This window comes from Rattus norvegicus, chromosome X, assembly GCF_036323735.1.
Source record: "Rattus norvegicus strain BN/NHsdMcwi chromosome X, GRCr8, whole genome shotgun sequence".
In the NCBI taxonomy this organism is placed as follows: Eukaryota; Metazoa; Chordata; class Mammalia; order Rodentia; family Muridae; genus Rattus; species Rattus norvegicus.
In genome coordinates, this window is record NC_086039.1 from 72640675 (window position 1) to 72656140 (window position 15466).

The 15466-nt window shown below is 43.3% G+C and overlaps 2 long non-coding RNA genes across 3 annotated transcripts in view; one reads left to right on the forward strand and one right to left on the reverse strand.

The window, feature by feature from the left end:
• Window positions 1–15466, forward strand: part of Jpx (JPX transcript, XIST activator) — a 153725-nt gene that overhangs the window by 63512 nt on the left and 74747 nt on the right. The gene's annotated exons all lie outside the window — the stretch shown is intronic.
• Ftx (FTX transcript, XIST regulator) overlaps window positions 13438–15466 on the reverse strand; it is a 41986-nt gene continuing 39957 nt past the window's right edge. Inside the window, exon 8 of the long non-coding RNA NR_130116.1 lies at window positions 13438–14510. This is a non-coding gene — a long non-coding RNA (FTX transcript, XIST regulator). The remainder of the gene's footprint in view (window positions 14511–15466) is intronic.

The following is a 15466-nucleotide window of genomic DNA, read 5'->3' on the forward strand; positions in this document are numbered from 1 at the left end:
CTAGTGCTGGACTCCTAGATGCTCTTCGGAAGACTTTAGACTCCGTCTCAACCAGCAGCTGGAGGCTCCTGAGACCTGCTCGAGACACCATGCTGCACGCCCCTATCTTGAGTTTCCACTGCTCCTGCTCTGAAAGACTCAGCCCTTACTTCAAACAGGGAATTCATTCTTGCTTTAGAGAGTCTATCATTTGTACCAGACTTGCTGCCACCAGGGAACTCCTTCCTGCCTTGAAACTCACTGTTAATAAACTTTGAATAGACGTTGCTAGTCCCTGACCAAGACTTGATATTGAAACTCTACCCCTTCCCTTTGCCAAACTCGGTGGTCCAGTATGACTCCCATCCTAAGAGGCAGGGCCAAAGGAGTTTCTAAAGAGAAAACAGCCTTGTATGGATAAACAACTCCTGGAGGGAGAAACTTCAGGCTTGCAACTGCTATAGACCCAGTAGTTGTTCTCCTCAAACCTATTATCAACTCAAGTAGACCTTGCTCTTTTGAAGACACCCCTTTCCCACCTCTGCCCTTCAATATTTAAAATAAATTATCCCATCTGCTGGGGTCAGATAGGTCTCTTTCCCTGCTTCCTGTCTTTAAGTTGCCCCAGAAACCTAACACCCACCACCTCTGCCATTCACCCTTGACCTGCCCTCAGTAGACTCCTTCTTGAGAGGACTGTTATCAGACCCTAACATCTGTGGGTTTTGGTTGGGCTGGTGGCTGACATCCAAAATGCTCAATGATTTAGAGCTACAACGTTCTAAATACTCTTGCTTGGCATCCTGAAGTCACTGAGTGTTTTAGGGTTTCTACTTTCCCATTTGAATAGTTACTCTGAAGTGCCAAATGAAGTCCTCATCCTCGCCTGAGCCTTGCCTCTCAGCTCACCCTAGTCATGTAGGGGAAGGAAGACAAAAACCCTACAGGAAAACTGACCATCTCACCAGGAGATAGGATACCTCCAGAGCATCATTCGTGAAGGAAAGCTATTGAGGGAGAGTAAGCCTGGAAACCAGGATGCCTATGGAGGTTGGTACCATGATAGCCTTCCTTTCCCCGCCCCCTCCAATGTGTTCAGATATTTTATGTGCATGTATTCTGTGCACCACATGCATACAAGTGTCAGCTGAGGCCAGAAGAAAGGTCATCTGATCCCTAAGTACTGGAGTTGTAAATGCTTATTAGCTGCCGTGGGGGCGCCAAGAATTGAAACTAGGTCCTCTAAAACCAGTGCTCTCAACTATTAAGGCCTCTCTCCAATCCCTTTTGCCATTTCCTTGACTTTTCCTAACCTAAGACATGAATATCCGGGAAGCCATAAAGATGGAGCTCTGTGTGAGACAGAAGTCTAGGTCCCACCATGCAGAAAAGACCAGTTTTATGCTCTTCTCAAAGGTTTTTAAGCATAGAACCCAGAGTTTTACTGCACTCTTTTTAAGACGGCTCCTACACATTGTGGAACAGAGTACTGCCTTCATGCTCCTTCTTAGTGACGTCACAGAAGTGACTCCTTCTCCATCTGGGCCATGCCTTGGTCAGAAAACTCCTGTGAGTATGGGAGCCCCTAGCTGGCCAACAAAGAAGCTGACCACCCCCACACAGTAGATGGCCAAGAAGATGGTTCAGGAAGTTAGCTCTAGAAATTAGTGTGGAGGAAAGAACTCTCTGATTTGTTGTTTCTTGAGTTGTTCTGTATAGCCCTGGCTGTCATGGAACTCACTCTATAGACAAGAGGTCTGTCTTGCCTGTCTCTGGATTGCTGGGATCAGAGGCAGACACCACTACTGCTCTCTTGCTTCCTGAATTTTTTTTAACCCAAACACTATTGAAGCTACAAACTGATCTGCCAAGTAACATTTCTTTTCATAGATCTGTAGGCCAGTCATTTGAGGCGAAAGCACGAGAAAGTTTGGGTCCTTGGATGCCCTTAGAGGAGAGAACCTTCTTCAGACTTATAGACGGCTGTCTTCTCCATGGCTTCACAGTGTCTTCCTTTTGTGCTTCAACATTCTTAGTCTCTCCTAATTGCTTTGCGCGAGCGGACATTTCTAAAGGAGCACCTAATTTGCCCTGGCTAACAGGAAGCCAACAAATCACAGTTCCTCCCAACACAGGAAACAAAGAAAACAGGAAATGGGGCCAGATTATAAAACCTCAAAGCACTCTCAAAGTGATTTGTGCCCCCTCTATAAAGATGCCACCTCCAAAAGGTCCCATAACCTTCTGCCACATCTTTACATGGCAACCTCTAGGGTTGATCTGACTTGGGGGAAGTCAGGAAATACATAGACAAACAGACACACAGACAAACTGGAATTGGGGGACTGGATGCTCTGATAGAGAAACCACAGCAATATGGAAGGACAGCACTTTTATTATATAGAGTCCAATGGGGTGGTGGGTTATTGCCTGGTGAAAAAAGGTAGGGATTACGGTATAGAGCTAATCAAGGAGGGGCTGATCTAGTCTTAGTAGGCAGTCTCTGTAGGGCACCAGTCTTCAGGCCATAAATACTCAGGGGGAGAAAGATGCGGTGGTTTCATGCACCCTCTCACCAACATTTGCACTCAGACTCCTAAGGAAGAATTTAGGATCCCTCTGCACTGCATGGGGATGGGGAAGGGACTTTGCCATCCCATGGGGCTGAGCCTATGCTCCTTGACATGGCAGTGTCATGTCAACAACACGCAATAACTCGGGGCTGTCAAGGATTTCCCACAACCTTCCCCTACACCAGCAGCAACTGCAGACCGAATGTTGGAACACATGAAGTTATGGGGATGTTTCCTACTCAAATCCTAGCTCCCATGCAAGTGCAAAATGTAGCAGGGGAAATTTTGCTCAATTTTAAGGCTCAAATGTCCTTTTGGTTTGGGACAAGTAAGATGGCTCAGTGGGTAATGGGACTTGTGACCTGCCACAAAGCCAGATAACTAGAATTCAATATCCAGGACAGACGTGGTAGAAAGAGTGAAATGACCACCAATTGACATGATTTCCTACCTTCCTACCTACAAACACACAAAGTATGATATAAGAAAAAGAAGTTTTTGTTTAATCTTCTGTCTTCTGAGCCCACCCAAGTGGTGGCCTAGAACACTCACTCCTGAGAATCACCTCTGAAAAGAATGAAGGCTCAGCACGAGGCTCTGGGAAGACACAAAGGCTGCTTTTTACACAGATTTCAGTCTGTCCCTCAGTGCAGGGACTACACTGCTTCACTAGGAGGGCCAACTCAAAAGGGAAAAAGCCTGTCTCACAGCTCCTCTGAGGAAGAGGAGGAACATGTGCAAAGACAGTATTTCTTTTATCTTTTAACTCCATTTCCAAATATCTTTGCATAAACCAGAGAGCACAAGAAAACAGCATTTTCTCCGTGGTGGCTTCTCCTTCCTGACAACAGGGTCCGGTATCACTGGGGCTGGCCTGTAAGCCCCTAGGTAGGCCCACATCCCTCATGTCCTGACTGTCCAGCTCCACCTCTCAGTTTCTAGGGGATAACTGCCCCCCATCCTCTAACAGCCCCACCCACCATCCCCTAACACACTACTCAAATGCAGCATCTCCACCCAACAGATAGGTGCTAGCCTGTGGTTCCTGACCTCAGAACACTGAGGTGACCCATGATTTTGGTTGTAGCAGTATGTGGTTTGGGGAACCCTAAGACAGACTTTTCATAGGTGTTTGCAGAACCTGAAAAAGAATTCTCTAGAGGAGGCTTCCCACTCTGGGACAGAGGCAGAGCAGGCATGATGAAGCCTTCCTTTGTCCCGTCTCTGCCCAGGAAGAACAGATAGGCCTGGCGGGATGGGGGAGGGGCGGGCCTTCTGAGTGTGCAATGAGGCTTTTTATGACTGCTGCCTAACTAAGTGCAGAGTACAATCCGGGGAGGAGAGCCGGGCCTGAGGGCACCCTCTGAGGAGACACTGCAGACACCAGCAGAGGCCAGAGCAGGGGCTGCAGCTGCCAGCTCCCCAGCCAGGCTGACTGCAAGCAGCACTCAGCAGAGCAGCTTCCCTGCCTCTCTTAAAGGGGAAGCCTCCACACAGAGGAGAGCCAGCTGCACACCAAAGCTTTCAGCACTCCTCAGAGAGAGGCCCTGTCGCCAGGGAAGGAAGGAGCAGGATGTGGAGGGAGAGCAAAGGCGCAGGCGGCCCAAGTGCACCTTGGTGCACGGCCAGGGCTTTCTAGAGCCCAGGGAAGAAAAGCAGAAACAGCACGGAGATCTTCCTCAAGTCCACACAGTTCTTCAGAGCCAGTACCAGGGCTCACCCAAGTGGGATGAGTGCTATCTGGGTCCTGGGGGTGTGGTGTGGGGTGTGCTGACTTAGGATGAGTCCAGTCCAACCTCAGCTTGATCTATAGGGTGTGAGGGCCTGTCTCAAAGCAAACCAAACCTCGGCACAGACCATCAGCGCTCTGGCTTCTGCGGAGGCATGGAAACACACACAAGCTAAACCCTGAGAGATGCTCCTCCCTGGACTCTAGGGTGTCCTCAGACAGCTCACAGAAGGGACGTTCCATCTTCTGTGCCCCACAGCAGGCACCCGGCAAAGTTCCTCCCTTCTAGGCAATGGGAACTTTGAGCATCTGATGGGTGCCAGGCTGTTTCAGGGTGAGGCTCTCTCAGATGCATCCTATTTCTTAGCAACTTTCTGCAGACCCTGGAGGGAGTTTGGAAGGACGTTCAAACAGCTGCCTTGATTACTGGGTGCGGAACACTGCCAGGACGTTAGAGAAAGACCCAGGTATGGCACACAGACCTATACATCTGGAGACTGGGAGTGCGGTGCTGCATGAAAGGAAAGAATCTTGGGTCCACTTAGAGTAAGAGTGTCTTATCCACTTCTGTGTCTCACCAAGAGCTGGACTCTACAAACAATACCTTAAAAGGACGAGGAAGGATGGGAAAGCTGAGCGCTCCCTGCCTAGCACCTCATTAGTTTTGCTTGGGAAGAAGTTATTTTCTTGGCTCCATACAGACCCACAATAGTCCAGAAAAATTACAAACAATCCAGACAGGTTGTTTTCAACTTCTATAGTGGAAGTCAGGTCTGAGCCTTCCTGCAGTCAGCTCAGGCTGGACTCTGAGCCAGTCAGTGAACAGCCGGCATTTCTCAGTAACCTCCCGAAATACCTTGTTTGCCAGGAAGTCATTACTCTTTATGTGCTCCTACCGTCCTCCAAGCTCCGGAATAAGCACCTAGTTCTCAGTGTACTCAAACCTCTAGCAGTTTAGAGCCCCACACTAGTTCCAGGCCCTTCCAACTAATCCTTTCTACTCTCAAAGCCCCAGAAGGGCAATAGCCCTTCTGCCTCTCCCCCACTTTAGCCCAGGACAGCGTCAGTGCCCCAGCTGCCTTTTCCTGTTCTAAGCCTTTTATCTAGAAGAAAATGATTTTCACCTAGGCTTGCCTACAGGCTCATGTTATAGAATTATTATTGATATGTTTAGGCTTCTGTCAAGTTGACAAAAACAAAACAAACAACCTGCATATTGGGTCTGTGGCACCTTGACACATTAACACATGCTCTATACACTATACCCTGTGCTCGCTTGCGCTCCCCCCCCACTCCCAAGATCTCTTAAGGTTAAGAACTGTGGCTTTAGCAAAAGAAAAAAAAATCATTGGTATGCCTTACTTCTATTCCAAAAGAAAAGGGAGCTTAGAATCAAAGCTAAGAAAACATTTCAACAAGGTAAGAAAGGCAATGCCTGATGTGTCCAACCCACTCTCAACCCTCTGGGGCTCTAGGGCCAAATCCACACCTCTGGCTCTGCCCTCTGCAGCAAACTCAGCTTGTTTCCTAGGTCAGATCTGCTCTACTCCATGACTGCTGCTATCCTGTCATATCACTGCTTGGAAGTTTGAGGCCAGTCTGCCACTAACAGACACACACACACACACACACACACACACACGCACACGCACGCACACAGAATGTCAACCTACGAAGTCAACAAATGAACAGAATAAGTTCTAAATGAGGCATATGCCCAACTTTTTCTTGAGGCAAATATTCATGTAGACCAGATTGGCTTCAAAATAGCTATGCATACCAGGGTTATCTTGAGTTCCTTTTGACATTCTTGCCTATACATTGTTAGTTCTGAAATTAGAGGTGTGTCCCACCACAGTCATTTTATGGGATTCTGGTTATACAGAGTGGTGACTGTATGCAACAGTGCAGATTGAACCCCAGGTCTCATATATACTAGGCAAACATACTACAAACTGAGCAACATAGCTAAGCCTGGCACAGGACCCCATTGTATGGTACCATTTATAGCAATTTTAGTCTATTTAATGGACGTTGGTACTATATATACTTTTAAAATTATTATTGGGACAAGACTTATTTTCACTATTTTTTGACTTTATTAATCTGGCATCTGCCCACTTTCCTGTGATTCTGATCTCACAATAGACTTCTAGAACATTGGCCTTCCTACAGTCCTTTGATATTTTACTAAAAGTGCTAAAGGAAATGGTCATCACGGTTATTTATTTTTTGGCTATTTCCTTTTTCACTGTCAGACGCCTTATATAAACCTCACATTAAGCAGTTGTTTCCCAAATCTGGTGATTAACATTAAGAAAACTTTTACTAAAGGACTGTACACTGAAGTTTGGGCTAAATGGATTAGGCACTGGAAAACCAATCAATGTTCTGACTGTGCTGGGCCAGTAGCTGGAGACAGTGGTGGACATTAGCTGTGAAATTTGGGGCTCTGACAGAAATCGAAGCTATGGTAGCTCCAGAAAAGAATGGCCAATTCTAACTCGCTGGTATTAAAAAGTGATTCAACTCCTATAAACCCATAGGTAGGATGGATTGTGTTCTGGAACCACACAGAGGAATTGCTTTCCTTGGTCTGATACTTCAAGTTCAGATCTATGGCAACCTGACATTGATCCCTGTACCTAATTGGTAGAAAGAGAGCAGAGGAGCAGAGCCCTGCAAGCTGTTCTCTAATCCTCACATGTACTCTATGGTGTGCCCCCAATCTCACAATAAATTAAAACTTGGCAATTATTTATTTTTGTTTACCAAAGACAGCATGATCTTTAGGAAAAAAAAAACAAAGAAACCTTAAAAACAAAAACGCCCCAAAGCAAACCCCAAACCAATAACATTCCTCACATGACAGGAAGAAACATTCATAATACTTGTGTGGAAGTCATTCCGCTAAAGAGACATCTGGCCAGGAGGTGTTAGTGCACACCTTTAATCTCAGTGCAAAAGCAGGCAGATCTCTGAGCTCAAGGCCAGACTATCTACAGAGTAAATTCTAGGACAGCCAAGGACATACAGTGAAACCCTGTCTAAGCAAACAAACACACAAACAAATCATCTGCATTATCTTGTTCCTTATAAGGTCATTACAGTAATAAACAAAAACAAAAAACCCCAGAAAAGACAAACAAGAAAACCTCTGTTGTGGGTTCAAGGCTCAGCTGCTAAGTACAGTTGTGGTTACTCTTCAGAAGAACGACTGTAATTCCCAGCAGCACATGGCAACTCACAACCATCTGTAATTCCAGTTCCAGAAAAGGTGATGAACTCTTTCAGTACCAGGAATGGACAGGACAGACAGGCATGCAAAACAAAACCAAACAAACCCAATGTGTGGTGGTTCGAGTCTATATTTCAGCATTTGGGAGATGAATGCAGGAGTTATTACAAATCTAGGTTCATCCTCAAATAAAGGTAGCAAGTTCAAATACATCAAAACAAATGAACAAAACAAACCAAGTAGGGAAAAACAAATCTTAAGAACAAAATAAATGCTGCCGAGTAGTGAAAGGATGTAATCCCAGAGGCTAGAATGTGGGCAGCAGAGGCAGGAAGACATTTGAGAATTTAAGGCCAGCCTAGTCTACAGAGTTCCAGGATAGCTATGGAGAAACCTTTTCTTGAAAAGCAGAAAATAAGAATAACATCAACAACAAAAGCTACCGGTCGAAAACACTGCAGCAAAATGAAAATTGACTTTGATAAGCTCATTAGCCGACTGAACTGGGTCTAGGGAAGAGCTAGAGGAGCTTCTCCTTCGCAAGCGGTTTAGCAATGGCAAATGGAGAGACATGTTAAATGCTCAAAGGTGAGAAGTGGCAGGAGGAAGATGATGGGTGCAAAAGTCAGCCAGGCTTTATCCATTCTGCATAGGCCTTTATCCATTCTGCATAGAACTTAACAGCTGCATATTCTAAAAGCAAGATCTATTTCTGCAGAGGAGTGAAATACCATGAACCTGTACACTCTTGACTGTCCTTGAGCTTAGGGACCCACCTGCTTGTCTCCTGAGTGTTGGGATTAAAGGCTAGCCACCATGGTATGCATGGCTTTGGCTCTGAATGGACATTTATATGGAGAAGCGTAGTTTCACTTTCCTGAATCCATCAAGTTCCTCACACTGGTGCAATTCAACAGATTAATTTAGGGGGCTTGATATGTGTGCCAGGAGGAAGAGTCATGACATTCACCAATCATCTCCAGCCTTTTGAAGTGGTATCTAACGAACATTCTTTAATGACTCTTCACTCCCAGTGTTTGTACAATGATCAATGCCAGAACATGAAGACAATGAAGAGCACAGAAAGAGCTCAGCAGCCCAAGGCTGTACTCAGCCAGGAGTGTAGACCTCAGCTGATGGTGACTTTTAGCTGACTGTAGAGCAAGGCATAGAGCATGCATAGCTCTATATCCAAACTTATGTCTTGTGAATAGCAGCTGACATGATGCTAGTATAGAGCTCACCAAAGAGCAACTTTCAGCGTAGAGTGCACAGCTTGGCAGTCAGCCAGGCTTTTGGTGAATGGCCACTGTTGCTCTCTGCAGATGGTGTGAAATCGCAGTGGGCAGCTGTCTTAGAGGCATGGTTCAGGTAGTGGGAGGTCCCACATGATTCTGACACTGCTCCATCAGGAGAAAGAGAATGAGAGAAACATGGGTCATCTTTTTATCTCAGTGTGCCGACCTGGCACAAACCACTTAGAGCACTAATGTGAATAGGCAAAAGACACACGATTACATTCCACACAATGGAAAGGTTTGAAGGACAGACACACTTCTTTTTTTTCTTTTTTTCGGAGCTGGGGACTGAACCCAGGGCCTTGCGCTTGCTAGGCAAGCACTCTACCACTGAGCTAAATCCCCAACCCCCGCCACACACACACACACACACACACACACACACACACACACACTTATAGGCAAAGTTTGACAAATTTCAGAAAATCTTTTAAAAATTCTGTTTTCTATGCTTGCATACATTAGTGCAGTATGCATGTGCAGTTGAACATAAAGGTCAAAAGTGGCATCAAGTTACTGAACGTGAAGTTAGATGGTTGTGAGCCATCTTGTAGATCCTTTTGGGTAGAACCTAGAAAGCCTTTTAAGGTTGATTTTTGTCCTGTAGAGATTTACAAATCTGTGAAGATTGGAAGAGGTGGCTACTTCTCCAAATGGACAGTTGCAAAGGCCACAAAGTCAGGAAAAACACGAAACTATCAGAGTCACAAAATAAAGTCCCAGCACCCTCTGAACATGTAGGTTCGTGTATTACCTGTGAAGCATTCGGGATAGCTATCTTAAAGAAGCTCAGTCAGCTGCAGGAAAACAGAGAAAATAATGAAATCAAGAATCAATACTTGCATCTGTGATGGGGAGGCCCCAACCCAGCTGACCAGTCAGACACAGTTCATGGCCAATAGAACGTCTTTACTTCAGCTGGCTGGCAGCACGCAGGCATTTGGGTCTTGGTATTGTCAGTGAATGTCCATAGCACAGTGTTCCTGAAGGCAAAGTCCACGCCATAATACCTTGCTAGGCGGCGGCAGGGGGTTCACAGAAGCAACCCCACCAGCACTGGAGGAGTGTTCCTCTTTTCACATGCTTGCCAACATTAGCTGGCACCTTAGATTTTGATCTTAGCCATTTTGATTCGCATTTTACTGGCGACTAAGGATGTTGAACATTTCTTTAAGTGCTTCTCAGCCAGTTGAGCTTTCTCTCTCATTAAAAAAACTTATCTGCATTTATTTTGTGCTGGATCGATTCCTATGACATACATTTTTGTGTCTTCAGTGTCTTCTATGTCTTCATCTTTCTCGTCTGTGGAACCACCTCCTCCTCTGGCTTTGGAGCAATTATCCAGTGAGCATCATCTCATTGTGGCAGGGGATCGCGTGCATGGCTGAATCCAGTCTTGAGCTCTGTAAGGTCAACTGAGCATCTCTGAAGCTTTGCTCAGTGGCTGTGTTCAATGACTAGAGAATCTACAGCTAAGAGGGTACACATATACTGAAGATGAAGTGATGGAAAAAGATACTTGATATAAATTGTAAATAAAAGCAAAGAGATATGTTAAGTCAGTACTATCACAAGAGACAAAGAAGAAGCCCATGAAGATATAGTAAATGCCTATGCTCCCAAGATGTAAACACATAAAGCAAGTAGATGTCACATTCAATAGTGGATAGGGCAGAGGCAGAAAATTAGCAAGAAAATACTGAAAGAACAACGCAAGTGCAAAAGAAACGAAAGTATCCAGAACATTCCACCACTAAAAGCATACATATGTTATCAACAAATACAACAATTGCTGTAGATCACATTGAAGATCATCCACAGTCTCGACAAATTTAGGAAAATTGAAATAATTTAAAGTAATGCTTCTGACCTTAACGTGATGAAATAAGAAATCATAACAGGAAGTTTGGAAAAATTACAAATACAAGGAAATGACACAACATACTCCTGACCAATCAGTGGGTCACAGAAATAATCAAAAGGGAAGCAAAAACTATCTGGAGATAAATCAAAATGTAAACACAACTCATTTCTGGCTTTGATATAGAGGAAAAGCATTTATAAAAAGGGAAGCTTACAGCAATACACTCCAACATCAAAAGGAGAGCTGAAACCAACCACACACTGTCCTGAATTAGACAAAGGAACAAACTCTGTTCAAATTTACTTGTTGATGGGAAATAATAAATGAAGAGCAGGATAAAGTATTTCCCCTTACCACCAAAATTGTTTGCTTAACTACGACTGAATTTTGTGTTGTTTGGGACATACACACACACACATACAAACACACGTTTTTAAGAAAGGGTGTTATGGTTAAGGATTCTACTGGCTATGAACTAGAGAATGACTGCTATTCTTTCTGGTACTATTCTGAGTGCTGGGGATACAGGATGCTAGACAACCACTCAACCAGGCGATGTCTTCTAACTGAAGAAAAGCTCAGGAGCACTTTCACTCACTGAATTCTACCCTAAGGACTTCATCAAGCTCATTCTCTGAATATGCACACTATTTTGTCCTTCATAAACATACAATAAATGAAATATATTACATGCATAGAACCAAGGCCAGAAAAATCACATGATCATCTTTGATGCTGACAATGACTTCTTTAAGAAGAATATTATCTCAGCCTAAGTGCCATATATAATGCAGAGTGAACACAACGTTCAATGGAGTCTACCTGAAACTGTTTTCTCAACAATAAAGAATGTCATAGGGCTGCCCACCCTCACACTATCTAGTCAATAGCTTTGAATCCTTAGCTAGAGAAATGAGGCCCACACCATTGCCACCTGAAGCTTTTCTGTAAACAAATACTGAAAACGATGAGAAAGACTAAGAATTTCATTCACAAGCGAATTTAAAATGTCAAAATGCAAACAAACCTAACCAAGACTTTAGAAATGAAAACTGTAAACCAGATTAATACATTAGACACTGACCAACACTAAACAGAAGTCATATTAATGTCCTCATCTAAACTGAAATTCTCAAGAAATTTTGAATGATATTCATCAAATAACTGGAGTAAAATCTTGCAACTCATACGAAAAGAGCCAAGGCAATCATCAGACCAATGACCAATACCAATATCAGACTTCAGACTATACTAGATCAGGAGACCACAAGGATGTAGAAAACCTTCTTAAAAAAACATCAGCATTATGATTGGTTTTGTTTTATGCATATAGATGTTCTACCTGCATGTCTGTTTGTACACCATGTATGTATGTGCACATTCCATGCAGAAGCCAAAACAGGGTGCTGGGAATCCACCAAAGGGCTTACAAGCCACCTCTCAAGCTACCCCCACGAATGGATTTATTAAAATAGTTGACATAGGCATCTGCCATGGTGAATTCAGCTTCCACTCCTGCTCATAGTGACAAACTATTGTGCTTGTTAATTCTCACTGGAAACAATCCCATGCCTTGGCACCTTTACCACAAGGTGTATTCTGGTAATAATTCTGAGACTTGGTGGGCATGTCACTGGCTCTGTCACATTCAGATGCTTTTCCTTTCACCTTGAATTTGGCAAATTGCCTAGATGGGTACCACGGGCACCAATCTAGTATGTTTAAAAGCCATACCTATGCCTTAGCTCCCTTACCAAAGTGAGAACCAACTTTGCTGAATCACGATGGGAGCCTATTGCGAGGGCTGGGCTGTAAACACTGAGCGTGTCTCTCCGCTTTCAACACAAAGTTCCCAAAGAAAGAGTAGGATACCCACTTACAGAATATCTCTGCTTTTCCCGCTATCCAAAGAATAGTGCAAAATGGATAAAAGGCCCTAATGTAAATCCAGAAACTACAACTTGTAAAGGAAAATGGAGAATACTTTGCATTAAAATCAAAGGCAATAATTTCTGAAAAGGAATAGCTTAAGAAATAACAGCAAAGTCTGACAAATGGGATCACATCAAAGTGTAAAGTACAGCAAAGGAAATAAAGAACGGAAGGTCCTCTGACAGAATTCATATTGGGAACATGAAAAGAATTAAACACCAAAAGAAAAAGAAATTCACCCGTGCTGGACACCTTACAAATATTTATATAACACCAGGTTCAGAAGAAATGTGATACCTTAAGCGTCTGGCCTCTATAAGCACAAGAACTCATACATAGAACTAAGGACAATTAATCTAAATCTTAAAAACCTTATACCTAAAAGTACATATGAACCTTGCTCGTAACTGTCAGAAGTAGAACGATCCCACATGTTGAACAATTAGAGAATCGTGTAAAACTCACCAGCATGGGTAAATAATGGGTCCATTTAAGAAGCGAAAGCAGCCAGACTCCTAATTCTAAACACAGTATATGATTTGACATATTTCAATTTCAAACATTTGCTGTGTATATAGATCAAAATAGTTGTTCCCATGCATAGGAGTAAAAAGGGACTGATTATGTAAGACGTCCTACTGCTTGGCACGATAGCAATACTCAATTCCACTTTGCAAATCACGAAAAAGGCAGGGCAACACAGACCCCCTGCAGAAAACGGCAGCTACAAAAGCATTCTGCAGGAACGGAAGATATGCAACTATATATTTTTAACAATGTATAGGACCACAGATGAGATTATTAGCAGAACCTTCCAGAGAATGTTATATAGTAATTGTTTAATGAAATATCCACATTTACTAGTTACAGGCAGGAATTTGTACAAGTATATTGAGAATAATTCAACAGCAAGTATTCAAAAGGAAATAATTGGTAGAAATTAATTCTCAAGAAACAAGATATATAACTATTAATGTATGGTGTATAATACATTTTATATTAAAAATTTGTTAAGTCCAATTTGTACAATAATAAATCCAGAAGTACATATTCGATGTAGAACTTATATTAAACTTAATGTGAACATAACGGTTTGAGTCTATTAATTTGCATGGTTTTGTGGGTCTAGAGAGTCATGAACCACGGGTCACCTCTGGCCGCTTACAGGAAGAGTATCCATACTTTTACAAGTCATTGCTTCAAGGCTTATATAATTGTGCATGTTCATAACTTTCAAAATGTTGATCATGTTACTTTCACTGAGGGGGAAATTTCATTTTTAATAGAATACAGAAAAGCTCAGGCCAATTGAATCGAGTTTTTTAATGGCTGTCAGTCAGTAGGTCATATTCTTGCCAACTGGGTGTTGGCTTTCTTGCTCCTTCATTTATCGGACTAACTCACAAGACCATAAAAATTTAAGTTCAACTTGTCTGGTGAGCTGAAGAGTTACATGAAGAGAAACATCCCTGTGCCAAACATCTCCCATGAGAAAAATTCCCTGTTGGACAAACAGCAGGAGCTACTTCAGGGAATGCTTGTTGTACTTTTTCACTCAGTTAATTAGCACGTCTGGTGCTATCCCTTGCCCTTGAGCCCTTTATCCATGTAGCAGAATTCAATGAAAACCCTGATCTGGTTTGTCAATCGGGTAAATAGAAATCTTTAAAAAGGAGTAATACGTAGAAATCTCCAATCCTTGAGAAGCAGTTTATGTATCCCTCACAAAATAAAGACACCTCATTCACTCCATCTTTCTCTCACTTTGCTCCAATGGGAAACTCCCAAAACGTCACTCTCCATCTTCTTGGGGCGCCACTCTTGTTGTTCTATCCAGAGAGCAACACGGGTCCCACTCTGCACTGTGTTTTCATTCACGATGCAGCCTTTTCCAGTTCTGGGCAGGGAAACAGAGAGGTAGGAATTAAGGAGTCCACATAAGAAAGAGGAGGCAAGATCAAGGATAACACATAAAACTTGACTCAAATGTATTCTGGGAATTCAAGGAAAATAACTGAAAGTCAAGACTTCTCACACCTATGTTCTACCCACCCCCCATCCCCAGAGACCTAACCAAGACTGCCAATGTCCATGATTGTTGTAGAAAATATAATTGCTACAATATTTTCTCACAGAGCTCCTGTTCTTGTATATAGCTTCTCTGGTTGCCAACATGGCGTCATTTGATTGTTCTGCACTGTAGGAGTGACCACAAAAGTCTGCATCTTCCTTCAAATCCACTGGCCACCCCTTCATTCTAAGCTGGTATTTTGGTGTTATCTTCGGATACTTGGGCCTGAGGGACTTTTCACTATTGGGGTGTAATAGTACCCTAGTACACCACAGAGATTTCTGTGTGTTGTGTGTAAAGACATGAATACTGCGGAAAGGAATGGTTCATATAAACAAAAGCGAATGAAAGGGTTAGCGTGAGCCTGAGAACAGGCCCCAGTGCTCCAGAGAGTATCATGACGCTGACTTCTTGTTACATGAGGCACTGTGTGACTGTGGTCAACTCAGACACCATTTTCCATTTTTTCTGCCTTTTCTAACTTAGCCCCATGAGTGACTATAAAGCAGCCCAGATTTTAAAAGGACTAGTCCTGAGAACAGTGATTATTAAATCACCATTGAAATACTGACACCAGGGATCCTAACCCCAGCAGCCAGGACAGTAGAAAAGTAGTGTGAGGACCAACTGTGCGATCCAGCCAGGTTTGGTCAGCTAAGACTTTCTTGTGTTTTACCTTCTAAAATCTCATTTGCATCATCCCAAACAGCCAACAGAAATTCTACATGAGTCAGTAAATGGGATGTTTCCTGATCCTAGACTGGTTCCGATTAGTGCTAATG